The 13,932-nt window shown below is 30.2% G+C and overlaps 1 long non-coding RNA gene across 1 annotated transcript; it reads left to right on the top strand.

The window, feature by feature from the left end:
- The first annotated feature begins 3,236 nt into the window (after positions 1–3,236).
- On the top strand, positions 3,237–5,958 carry LOC136205267 (uncharacterized). Its single transcript, XR_010675873.1, has 3 exons — positions 3,237–3,434; positions 5,693–5,789; positions 5,906–5,958. It is a non-coding gene; the product is annotated as an uncharacterized lncRNA (long non-coding RNA).
- Positions 5,959–13,932: the final 7,974 nt, after the last annotated feature.

The raw sequence follows: 13,932 nt of genomic DNA, 5'->3' as shown, positions 1-13,932 counted from the left end.
CCTTGTTAAAATTGAAAAAATGCGAAATTATTGAAAGATACTTATTAATGGGATAAAATACAAAATATTTCTAACGGTAATAATCAAGATTAATTTTATCCTAACATAGAAAAAAAAAGAAAAACTATACTAACTGTAACAATCAAGATTAATTTTATCCTAACGTAGAAAAAAAGAAAAACTATCTCTAAAGTTGGTGATGTGTTCAAATTTTTAAACATCATCAAAAAAATATTTTATTCTTATATTTTGCACGAGTTACATATTAAATTTGGTTCATAAAAAAAGTTTTCGTGTTCTTTTAATTTAGGAGTAGAATTGAAGATGAAATAACAGTTTTAGAGGTTTATTCATTTTGGTTTTGTTTTATTTTGAATGTAGTCAATTACATCTGTTATTTATATATTTTAATTAGTTTTTTATGTTGTGTTTTACGTGATTTCTATAAGTTTTAGAAGAGTTTGAATGAGGTGAAATTCAATGAAATTTAATGCTATTGAAAGAAAGTGGATGAAATTGAAAGTAAATGAAATTGAATGCAATTTAATGAAATCGGGTGAAATTTTATGAAATTAGTTTTAATTTTGTTGAAACTGTGTGAATTTAAATTCGTTTGAAAATGGTATAGACTGTCATCAATGTTTAGGCATTATAATTATTGTTTTTTTATATATAATGCAATTTGATTGAGTTTCATACATTTTGTGTATAGTTAACTTTGTGTGTTTAAGTTATTTTTTATAACTTGTTGGTTTTATTTTGTCAAATTGTGGGATCCATATCTTCTATCAAATCAATATTGTGATTCTAATATACAGATCGATAATGACATTGGTTTTTTGGACTATATTAAAGCAAACTTGACTAAAGAGCATGTAAGCTTGCTCGAGAAGAGTTATTTTGGTAAGTTTGTGTATTTAGGTGATTTTGAGTATCAAAATCAATCAATTCAATGCTTTTATGACGAGGGAGGTTTAATGAAAGGATAAGGCGTATTTCTATTCAAGTTGGTGATGTGAATATGAAGTTTGGGATTGAGGATTTTGTTTTTATTAATGAATTGAATTGTTTGGAAATATGCAATATTCGTTGGGACAAAGTGATTATTGATTGAAATGTATTTTGGTAGATAGCTTTTGGTCACTATTGATGATGTAGAATAAGATTAAATAAGAGTCTGGTGAGGACCCTGCGAAGGTTTTTACAATTTAATTTTTGAATGTTTTTCTTTTAGGGTAGAGAGATAAGAAGTCTATAGACATACATCATTTTGATTTTATATTTGTTGGAGTCTAATTATTCATAGAGAAAACTAGTGTTTGACGTAACTATTCGTTCTTTGAAAATGAAGTCTTCAACTCTGAATACTCCAACCATGTACATGTTGTATGGATGCCCTCTTTTTTCAATTATGGGTCTATGTGGTATGTGTTTTAGTTGAAGGCTGGTTTGGTAAGAGGGGTTTTCAACTAGTCCTATGATGTTGTTTGGAATTATATTAGTAAACATTACAATGGATGTTATGTTAATTCTTTATTGTTTTTAAAGTTTATGTGCTGCTTTTGCTTTTTCTCTGTTAATATTTTTATGCTTCATTTTTTATTAGATGGAGTTGGAGGATGTTTGTGTAAGTGTGGTATGCCCTAGGTCATTCCTTTTGTATATTTTACAGTGTGAATTTTGTATCAAAATGGCAGTTAATAAAATATGTATTCATGTGTAATTATTTGTATTGTTTAACTACTTAATGAATATATATATTAGTCCAAAGATTATTTACAAAGAGATAATATTATTAAGAGTTAATAATAATGGGATATATTTCTTTGGTGAAGTAATAATCTTAAATGTTCATAGTCGGTGGATAATGAATTGGGCACTCATCTATTCTTAGACTATCACCTCTATTTATTTTCTTGATTGGTATGAGATATTAATCAGAAACAGAAAATCTCATTCTGTTTGATATGTTGATATCGGAATAAATATGTGGACATTCAAAGAGGTGAATGGTTCGAACTGTGACGTTAGATAATAATTGCACAAAAGTTTACTCCTAGTCAACATAATTATTATCTAGGTCATAATAGTGCATATAGTCCTTTGACTTGAGGAAACTTAGTTGTTCTTGCGCATGTAATTATAGTTTGTTCCTGCTTTGTATTTGGATCTTAATTCTGGTAATCCGGCAGTGAATCGCTATAGTTAGTTGTGTAGTGTAACAAGAGTTTGCTAAGAGAGGATTTATTACTCTAAGTAAATAGAGACAAATCCTAAGATAGTTATTGATTAGTTTTTTGATGGAATGAGTTCCTGGCCAGGACAATAAGACTCTTCTTATGAGATAAGTATCAAGGAATGGTTCCTTGATGTGAGTCCTATTTTATCAAAAACTTAATCAATATTTCTTAGTATCTTGACAATTAGAGCTTGACACTTTGTGGCTCTAGTCAAGATAGGGATTTTTAATGAAAGAAGTTTAGTGCATGGAAATTATGATCGATGATTCATAATTAGTTTAATTATAAGTTTACTTCAAGTAACTTCATTCTTTAATTAGGACGTCATGGCGCAGTGTGTTAGCTGGAGATCATGACCTTTAGAGGACTATAAGTAAATATAAGTTAAGCTTATATAAGATACACTTATAGTACAAGGAATTGGATTCCTGACATACTTACTAAGAGTTAGTACTATGCCTCTAATGCTAGTTAAAGATGAACCTAGAAAGTCACACACATACAAGTTGTTTGTATCAAGCTTTAGTTAAATTGATTAATTAAAAGTGTTTTAATTAATTAATTGACTCAATTGAATATGTCAATGGGATTGACAAAACATTCTAACACTGTTTAATATTCAATTGAAAAGAAATTATAAAGTTTATTCTTGCTCAATTTAAGTTGATGGCTTTTTCAGAATACAATAGTCAAGTGTTAACTGTTGCAATTTAAAGGTGTTTTATGTTAACTCTTCTAAGATTTTGTTAAAGATATACTAATTATTAATTAAGTGATTAATTAATTATTATTATATATATTTATAATAATAATAATATAACATAATATAATTAATTATTATATATATAATAATGAACTTTATTTTTATTATTATTATATTTAATATTAATTAATTATTATTATTATTATATTAAATAAAAAAATTACATGCACTAGGACACGTGTATGTCCTAGTGCATGCCTTATGGATTGAATCCATAAGATGATTGTGGAAAAGAAATGTATGAATATTCATACATAATTTTGAGAAAGTGAGATACGGTTTTTCGATTCAGAAAATCCGATTCGCAATCAGTTTTCGATTTTGAGCAAGATTAAATCAATTTCTTCGAGGCTTGATCTAATCGACTTAGTGGACTGACTAGAGGCTTCACCACTAGAGAAGCTTTAATATCCGATTGGAATCTACAAGAGGTATTTTTCCAATCTCATAGTATAAATATCAATTTGATTATTGAAGAACTTAATGATCTTGGTTAAGGATTTGATGTCAGACATCGAATGTTTGACTGTTTATCAGAGTGATTGGATCACACTGATTGTTTGTTTAGGGAAAATTTTTGAAATTCGTTTCCTAAATACCAACATGCTTCCGCTTCAAATCCTTCAAGTGGTATCAGAGCCCTCAAAGTTCTTTTATAGTTAATTGATTGTGTATTCTCTAGATTGATATAATTATGGATTGTTGGGGCTTTTTCTTTTATAATTTTACTCCTATAGTTATAATTTTAATTTTTAATTTTTATGAATTTGGGTTTATAAATATTGAAGTCTTGGAATACCAAGAAAAATTGTAATTTTGGAGCAAAATTGAAGAAATGGCGAAATTGGCAGATTGCAGAAATTATGGCGTGGGCACGCTTTAGGCAATTTTCAGTTGTCTAGTTTATATTTTGTCTGCTGTTATAAAATTGAAATGTGATTAAAATTATATATTGGCCTTAAATGTAAGTGTTACATTTAGGAACAATTGAGGGTCAATTGTACGAAAAGGGTCGATTATGTAACAAAATCAATTTTGATTTTACTACATAAATATATGTAATTTTATTAATTACATGTTCAATTTTATCCAATCCATAATTATACCAATAAAACTAGATGAATGTTAAGATTGATCACCACGAGGCATGTTATTGGATAATGTGCAAACATTAACTAATAAATTGAATTAAGTGTTAATTCAAGGTAAATTTCTTTTATGAAAAATTGCATGTTAGAAATTGAAATTGGTTAATGTGCAAAGTGATGGTTAATGTGCAAAGTGAGACCTTAAGTTAAATTTAATTTAACTGCAAGACCGGAAATCTTCCAAATAAATATTAAATCCGATAAAGATACAAGAATTGTATCGAGGCTCTCCACTGGTGCATTAATACACAAATGGTTTGTGTGATTAGTGTGAAAATTAATTCCCATTGAATTAATTTGTGGTTTATGTTAGGCAATTAACATTGTAATAATGTCAATGTGAAGCTGAACAATGTTGATTCAGGCTTAATATAATCTGCTAATCTAGTGGGTTGGATTTATCTAGTGTTGAAATCCAATAATGTCAAAGGGAAACTGAGGATTAAAACACTAGGAGCTAGAAAAGTATGAAATTGAATTTCACAGCATAGTGCAAGGTGATTGACAAGTGTTGTCAACTTATGAATTTATTAGTTGTCCCAATAATACTAATGTGAAGTTGAGGGATAAGCTAATAGAATTTATAAGAATTCGATTTACCCACTAGTAATTCATTCCAAAGAATTATCGTTTCCTATTTGGAAGTATAGGATTCGCCAAATTAGTGGGAAACCATTATGATAAAAGTCCATGTCATATTGGTTCGTTTTAATTCACCGTAAATATATAACTGACTATCAATCTATATTTTCTGCAGTTACTCTTTGATTCCAAACATGTTATCAACACCTCTCCAATCGATATTAGACCGTAATAGGCTCACAGGGCCGAATTATGTGGACTGGCTGAGAAACCTTAAGATTGTGTTAACTCAGCAACGCTTGTTATATGTAATTCTAAAGCCTAAGCCTGAATCTCCTAAAGAGAATGCAGAAAAGGCTTTACATGAGGCATATAACTAATGGGTAGATGATAATACCCAGGCCAAATGCTATATTATTGCTTCTATGGATAATGAATTACAGAAGCATTATGAGAATATAGCAATATCTTATGAAATCTTATCGGGCTTAAAAGACCTGTATGGTGAGACCAACATGACTATTAGATATAAGATATCAAGTAAGCTCTTTAGGATGAAGATGAAAGAAAGCCAGAATGTTTCAGATCATGTTGGAGAAATAATCCATTTAATCCATTCTTTGAAAAATTTGGATTTTGCAATGGCTCATGAACTGCAAATCGATCTTGTGCTTTCTTCGCTTCCACGTTCATATGGAGGTTTTGTTTCAAACTTCCATTTAAACAAAGTGGAGTGTACTTTGGCACAGTTGCTGCAGAATCTGGTTGTTCACCAACAGAATGTGGTGGACCAAGATAAAAAGAAAGATGATGCTGTGGTAGTGGTTGCATCTTCATTTAAAAGGAAGGGTAAGACCCAACCTAAAAAGAAGAAAAAGAAAGTTCAAAAGATCACTAATACAAGTCCATCATTTGTGAGGCCAAAGGCCATAACACAACTTAAGGGTGTTGTGAAACAGGGATGTTTCCAATGTGGAATGGAAGGTCACTTTAAGAGAAATTGCCCAATCTTTCTTAAAAGTTTAGAGAAGGGTAAGGGTGCAGCTTTTGCATCAGGTATTTCTCTTAATAATTATTTAAATGTTGATTTAAATAATGATCTTTCTTATAACTCATCTAATTCCTAGATTTTAGACACTGGAGCAACTTCTCATATTTGTTCCTATGTTCAGGATCTAGCAAATAGAAGGTTGTTGGAAGATGGTGAAGTGGAACTCACACTGGGAGATGGTGCAAGGGTTGCAGCCAGGGCAGTGGGAGATATTTCACTTCTGTTAGACCATCATGTTTTGTTATTGAAAGATGTATTGTATATACCAGGAGCATATAAAAATGTAATATCTGTATCTAGTTTGACAAAAAGGAATTATGAATTCCGATTTTGTAATAAAGCTTGTATAGTATATTTTGATAATGGGATTATCGGTTCTGGTGTGTTACATCGTGGTTTATTTTGTATTGATAAAAATATACCAAATAACAAAATTGAAAATAAGCAAGTTTTGCTTAGCAACCTAAAAGAGATGAATAATAATTCCACTGATAAACAATCAGAATTTAATTCAAAATATTTATGGAATCTCCGTCCAGGACATATTTCTAGTAATAGACTCACTAAGTTGGATAAGATGGGAATTTTAAAAAATTTAAATTCTCAATCTGATTATTCAACATGTGAATCATGTTTACAAGGAAAAATGACTAGAAAACCATTTGTGGGACAAATGAAGAGAGCCAATGAAATATTAGAATTAATACATTCTGATGTTTGCGGGCCATTTAGTGAAATAGCTCGTGGAGGTTATCACTACTTCGTAACCTTTATTGATGATAAATCAAGATATGGTTATTTGTATTTAATGAAATACAAATACGAAGTTTTTGAAAAATTCAAAGAATTCAAAGCCGAAGTAGAAAATAAAATTGGAAAAAATATTAAATCACTAAGGTCGGACCGAGGTAGTGAATATATGAGTACTGAATTTGATGATTTCCTCAAGGAAAATGGAATTATCTCTGAACTCACTCCTCCTTACACACCACAACTAAATGGAGTGTCTGAAAGGAGAAATCGGACTTTGTTGGACATGGTTCGATCGATGATGAGTTATACTGATTTGCCTATTTCATTCTGGAGATATGCAATTGAGATAGCACTTTACATTCTCAACCGTGTTCCTTCTAAATCTGTTTCTACCACACTATATGAAATATGGGCTGGAAGGGCACCAAATTCAATCCATAAGATGATTGTGGAAAAGAAATGTATGAATATTCATACATAATTTTGAGAAAGTGAGATACGGTTTTTCGATTCAGAAAATCCGATTCGCAATCAGTTTTCGATTTTGAGCAAGATTAAATCAATTTTTTCGAGGCTTGATCTAATCGACTTAGTGGACTGACTAGAGGCTTCACCACTAGAGAAGCTTTAATACCCGATTGGAATCTACAAGAGGTATTTTTCCAATCTCGTAGTATAAATATCAATTTGATTATTGAAGAACTTAATGATCTTGGTTAAGAATTTGATGTCAGACATCAGATGTTTGACTGTTTATCAGAGTGATTAGATCACACTGATTGTTTGTTTAGGAAAATTTTTTGAAATTCGTTTCCTAAATACCAACATGCTTCCGCTTCAAATCCTTCAGTTTGTCCATTTGAATATGAGTAAAAAGATTGAAAGAGTTGAAGGATAGTTTTGCTAAAGATTTTTTTTAGGTTTCGGTGAGCTTTTCAATGTTGTTGGATCTAGTGGGGGTGCTTTTAGTGATTTAAGAGAATATTCTTTCTCTTGAAGGAATAGAAACTAATTTTTGATGGTTTTATTGAGTACTTTGAGAAGTTATCAAGTGATAAAAGTGAAGATAGTCTAATAAATAAGATGATGCTTTATTGATCGTGCGGAGGCTTAATCTCAAAATGCTTTCAAATGTTTGAAGATCTTCATAAAAGATTGGATAAATAAGTAGTTTCTTGAAGATCTTCATTTGTTTTGGCCAATTTAAGTAACTTTAATGCAATCGAAATTGACTAAAAGTGATTGAAAGGGTAGTTAAAATTGGGTGAAATTGTTTGAAAGTAAACTAAAGTAGCTAAAAGTTGATGAAATTGATTTAAATTAATATGAAGATTATTTGAAATATCAGGATCATTATTTTGTTTATTATCATTATAAATTTTTAACTTTCTTGCTTCGAATTTTAGAAATATTGTATTGTTTTATAGAAGTTGATTAGGGGTGGAGATGTAAATTTGAGAGTGGATGATTTTGGAAAGACTTTAGGTGATAAGAAGGAATATGGTAAAGATGTTCATATTAGTTATGAGAAGAAAGATGATATCAATGATTGATCTAATGACAAGAAAAGGAAAGTGACAATATTGAGAAAGATGGTGATGATGATGATGATGAAGTGAATGAAGTTAAGGGTGATGATGCTTATAAGGATAGTATTAAGGGTGTCCGTAAGAATGGGAGTAATGATAATGATTTAGATGGTGTTGATGGGGTTAAAGTTGAAGTTTACGATGTAAATAAGTCTGAGAAAATTTCATGTATCTTTTGATAAGGAGGCCAAACTGATCTTTCTTTTAGCGAGGATGTTGGTGATTCTTTTAATGCATGTCTCTTCTTCAAATCCTATCAATACATTTTCTTGGATCGCTTGGACTTTCAAGAGGGATGATATTATTGTTGAAAATGGAAATAAAGTTATAGGCAGGGTTCTTAAATCAATGAAGGGTGATTTACATGGGAAGGTTGTTGATTCAACTCAACGTCAAACAGTGGAAGCTATAGATATTTTGAAGGTAAATTATTTTTTATACGGCCGTTTGGTAAGATGTAATGGCTTTTGTAATAGAAAACGTATTACATTGAAAGCTTATTACCATGTTTGGTTGTATATTAAAAAAAATTGTAATGCAATGAGAAATCCATATATTAAATTTTGTTCAACAACTACTGTAATCCGAGAAAGGGTTGAATTCTCATTACATCTAAAGCATGTAATCCTAACTTCTACCTTTCAAGTTCTATCTAACCACTCATTTTTCAAATCTCACCTCTCATCATTTTAAAAAAATGAAAATTTGAAAACGCAAAATGCGAAAAAAAAGAGAAAATGGAACAAATTGGTGAAAATGGAAAACAAAAAAAAAACGAGAAAAATGTAAAAAAAACTATGAAAATGTGAAAAACTATATATATACACTAATTTTATGTTTTTCAAGTTTTCATGTTAATTATGTAAATAAATTTTTTGATTACATTTAACATAAATATTGTAATGGTAATTACATTTTATCATTTTTTTAATTTGTTAACCAAACATGGTAATGGAATCATTGTTCCATTCATTACATTACAACTTTGATTGCATTACATTGCTTTACGACATACCAAACAGACCCTTAGTGTTTTGTAATTTTTTTATTAATACTTATTTTTTAAAAAAAAATTGTTTATTTGTTTATGAATTTCAATCTTTTTCTAGAGTTTTTTTTATGTGTTTTCATGTTCTTTTTGTCAATTTCAGGAGTTTGTGAATTTTTTTGAAATATAATGCAATTGTCTAAGAATGAAAAATAATTAACTTAAAGTACTAGGAAGTGAATGAAACTATCTTAAAGGTGATGGTGTAAATAAGTTTCTAATGTTGTTGTAGTTTTATTTATTATTTGATGAGGAAACGAACTTGGAGTACATTGGATGAGCTATCTGTGGTGAGAACCATCCCCTGAAGACACTCCTACGATCAAACTAGTATATGTGTGACGTTAAGAGAGAGAAAGAGTATGGACTAGAGAGAGAAAGTTACCTCCTATGAACAGTGGTGAAACTTTTAGCCTAGTAGTTGAGAGCTTACCTATGCATTGGGAGGTCATGGGTTCGAATCACATCTGGGTCTAGTGGGGATTTTTCTTTCTTCTTTAATGTAAGCGCATTGCGCAAAAAAAAATTTTAAAAAAAAAAGTTACCTCCCATGAACTGCCTACTTAGGGTATTTATAGGTTTTGGGGGGCAAGGTGGAGTGCTAAATGACCCCTGAATGCCCATGAGGTTTGAAGGTCAGCTAAGGACGTTCAACAGACGTACAGACCCGACAGGGGTCTAATGTCGAAGGGTGAGATCGATGTCGCGGCCTAGGATCGACTGCTCACATACTTCATCATATGTCTCCCCCAAATTGTTTTTTTTAATTATTGTTAGAAAAGTGACATTGATGATATTGGAGATGATTTTGCTTTTGTTGGGAATGAAGTTGTTAATCAAAATTGAAACTATAAACAAATTTGCTCATGTTTGAATCTCCAATTCACATTCGTCTTGCCTTCTGGTTTATATGTCATGTACACTGATAGATACATCTTTGTCACATATAAAAGATCTTTTATCTTGCTTTTCCATATGTGGTAATTAATATCATTTAGACTAGTCATTTTGCTTGTCGACTTTGTCGCTATATTAACTAGGCTCTGATACTAGTTGCAGGTAAAATAATAAAATATGTTGAAAATAAAGACAAAGGTAAGCAATTAATAAATATGACATTGATTTTAAAAATAAAATAAAATATGACAGTGATAATTTAACGCGGTCCATCCTTGATTTTTAGGCTACTCCACGACCAAACTCGAGAATCAATTCTCTCACTATAAAAACAATAGTCGTACAAAGAGGGCGGTTTGTAGATGATTTTATGAAGTTATAGAAATCGAGATAAACTCAAAATAGTAGCACTCAGTTGTTTTCAAAATACCCTAAAATAATTATTTTACTATTTTTCACTTCCCGATTTACTGGATTTACCCTCTCCAAAACCCAAATCTCCTAACCGGAGAGAATAAACTTTCTGAAAACTCTTTACAATATAACTCTTTATGATATGTTGTGTCATTATTTTTATTTATTTATTTATTTATTATTATTATTAAAAAGTAGTAAAATATATTATTAAATTAATTAGTAAGCCTTATATGACTAAGTTATTATAGTGTTTAATCATTTTATTAAACTGGTTTCACATTGAGGAGGCGTTTGGTTTGAGAGTTTCAGGAAAGGATGAAGGAAATGGGAGGTTCCATTCCCTTTGTTTGTTTGTTTTGCTAATTTAATGATTCCTTTTACTTTTTTTTTTTAGTTTTAGGTTTACATTCCCCAATCTCATTCCCCAATCCCCCCTAAAGTTTTATATTCCCTTTCCCCTCTCTTTCTAACTTAAACTTTTATACTCCTTATAAAATTCTACTTTACTCTCTATTTTACTTTTTTATTTTTATTTTGGTCTCTATATTTTTTATTTTTACATTTCTTTATCTTTGGATTAATTTCATTTTCGTTATATATTTTAATTTTTTTACTCAAAAAATATTTTTGACTAAATTTTACCTTTTTATTTTTGTTTAATCTTTGTATTTATTTATTTATATTTTTTATCACTAGATTAATTTCACTTTTGATAGTTATATTTATTTATTTTTACCTTTTTACCCTGAAAAATAATTTTGACCAAATTTTTTTCTTTTATCATATTATTCCGCTTTAATATTTATTTTTAATTATTAAAATAATTATTTTCTTTATAATATAATGTTTATGCATTGATTAATTTTATTTCAGTTTCCTCTATTTTATTATCTTTTGATTTTAATTCTTATATTTTATTAATAGAGACACATGTATGTATAAAAATTGTTGTTAAAAAATTTCTTGATGAAAAGGACAATGGAAATGCTTAAATTCTTTCCGGTGATGAAGTATTATGCTTAGAAGATGGTAAATTTCATCAATGGTGTACAACCTTTGTCCCATTTCACAGTTTGGTGTACAACCTTCATTTTGTCTCATTAATATGTACGACTTTATAGGTGACCTCCCACTATGGTGTACGGCCGCTCAAAATGACTGGTCAACGCCAGTCAACGCGCCACATTATCCATTTTCATCTCTTCCATTTAAAAATGTGGAACCCACCCTTATACAAGGTCTAAAATACCTTTATTTGACTTTAACTTTTTTTTTTTTTTTTAAGAGATTTGACTTTAACTCCAAAAACTATTAAAATACTCTCTCTCCTCTCTCTTCTCACAAACAATTTTCTATCTCCACAGTACCTTGAATAAAAATATTCATCAATCTTGCTCCATCTTCAACTCATCCTGTGAATCAAAAGCAACTAAAACCATACCAATAAATTTTCTCTATGAATCCACTATCCTATCTATATATCCTCTTATTTCCCTGTTATTCGAACTCTCATCTCCTCATCTTCCATTTCCTCTCGCTTCCTCTCCTCCACCATACACGCCGCTTCTCCATGTGTCAATGAACAATATCCACCGCTTCTCCATGTGCCGATGAACGATATTCGCTGTTTTTACTCGCTAAATCAGTTCCGAAGCTTCTCCATCTCACAGAGGCACTATATGACAGATTTTGTCGGAAGATTGCAGTCTCAGCCACAACGAACGATGACTGTTTTGGAGTTGCAGATCTTCTCGTAGAAGCTGGTCGAGATTGCGAAACTATGTCGTCGATTTTCAATGTTCCCAACAGTGTGTGATGTTTCTTATTTGGAATTTTCACTTCTAAGTGATTTTGACAATAGGGATTGAGCTGTATTAATTTGTTAGGTTCATGGATTCAGTTGAGTTTTTTGGATTCACGGATTCAATTAAATTTTTTGGATTCCATCTTATATGAGTTTTTGTTTTGTGGATTTGAGTTTTTAAAATTGAAATTATATGGATTTGTTCATCAATTAAAAGATTGAGAGAGAAATGAATAAGAAACGAATGAGAGAGAGAGTAAGAGGATGAAGGAAAGAGAGAAGATGCAGATAAAAATGAAAGAGAGATAATGATGGTAAAAAGAAATATCAAGAGATATAAAAGTAATTTAAGTATCTGTGGGTCTTTATTTTATTTTAAATAAGGTAAAAGTTATTGATGTGAAATTGTACCTTTAATTAATTAGGAAAGAGGAAAAATCAATATGGGTATTTTTCGACATTGTATAAGGGTGGGTCCCACATTTTTAAATATGAGAGATGAAAAAAAGATGATGTGGCGTGTTGACTGGCGTTGACCGGTCATTTTAACCGGCCATACACCATAATGGGAGGTCACGTATAAGATCGTATATATTAATGAGACAAAATGAAGATTGTACACCAAAGTGTGAATTAGAGTAAAGATTGTACACCATTGATGAAATTTACCCGCTTAGAAGACTATTGGCTTTTGTTTTTTTTTTTTTTTTAATTTGTATGAACTAAGGGTAGCGAGTGAGTGACGTTTTGGATTATTTGCGATTATATATGAAGTTATTTCACGTTTTATGGAAACTATAGTAAAAGAGTTGAATTTTTTTTTTTTTTATTATATATGAAGTTAAAAAAATAGTTTCGACTCCCTATTTGAACCAAACATCCACAAAGGGAATGAGATGGAATTGCATTCCCTTTCCTAAACATATCCAAACACAGAGAAATTAATGCTTATTCCTTTCCTTTCTTTTAATTTCCCTTTCTTGATTCCTTTTCCCTTACCCATTATGAACCAACGCCCCCCTATAATGTGATGGAGTATTGAGCAGTTAGTAGAACAAGAACCTAATAAGATTGAAGGAGAATTCTGGAAAAATGCTGAAGCAACATCTCAGGGCATGAAATTACAAGAGAATCCTGGAAAAATGCTGAAGCAACATCTCAGGGCATGAAATTACAAGAGAATCCTAAAGTCGAAGTTAGTAGTAAGTTGAAATAAAAGCATCCTTGGTATTAAACTATTAGAATTCATACTTAAAATTGTTAATGGTGCAATTATCAAAAAATCTTTTGGAAATAATTTTTTCCATTTATTTTCCATTCAAATATTAAAATCATAAAAAACTTTTCTTATTCCACATCACTTGCCTAATATATACAAGGTTGACTTGTACTATTATCCGAACAAGATCACATTCGAAAACTTGATAAACATTCAAAGGATGAAATTAGCTATTTAAGGTGTTTTCTATACTTTGTTTTTGACAAAGTAAAGCTACTTTGTTTTTTCTATCATTGGACAGTAGAAAAAACAAAGTAAGACTTACTTTATAAAAAAAACAAATAAACATAGTCTAACCTTTATTTTAATCCTTCATTTTTAAAATTTAGAATAGTCCAAAATCACATGTATAAACATATCA

The sequence above is a fragment of the Euphorbia lathyris genome, chromosome 9, assembly GCF_963576675.1.
Source record: "Euphorbia lathyris chromosome 9, ddEupLath1.1, whole genome shotgun sequence".
In the NCBI taxonomy this organism is placed as follows: domain Eukaryota; kingdom Viridiplantae; phylum Streptophyta; class Magnoliopsida; order Malpighiales; family Euphorbiaceae; genus Euphorbia; species Euphorbia lathyris.
The sequence above is the reverse complement of the archived record's forward strand: the minus strand, read 5'-3'. Positions and strand labels throughout refer to the sequence as shown.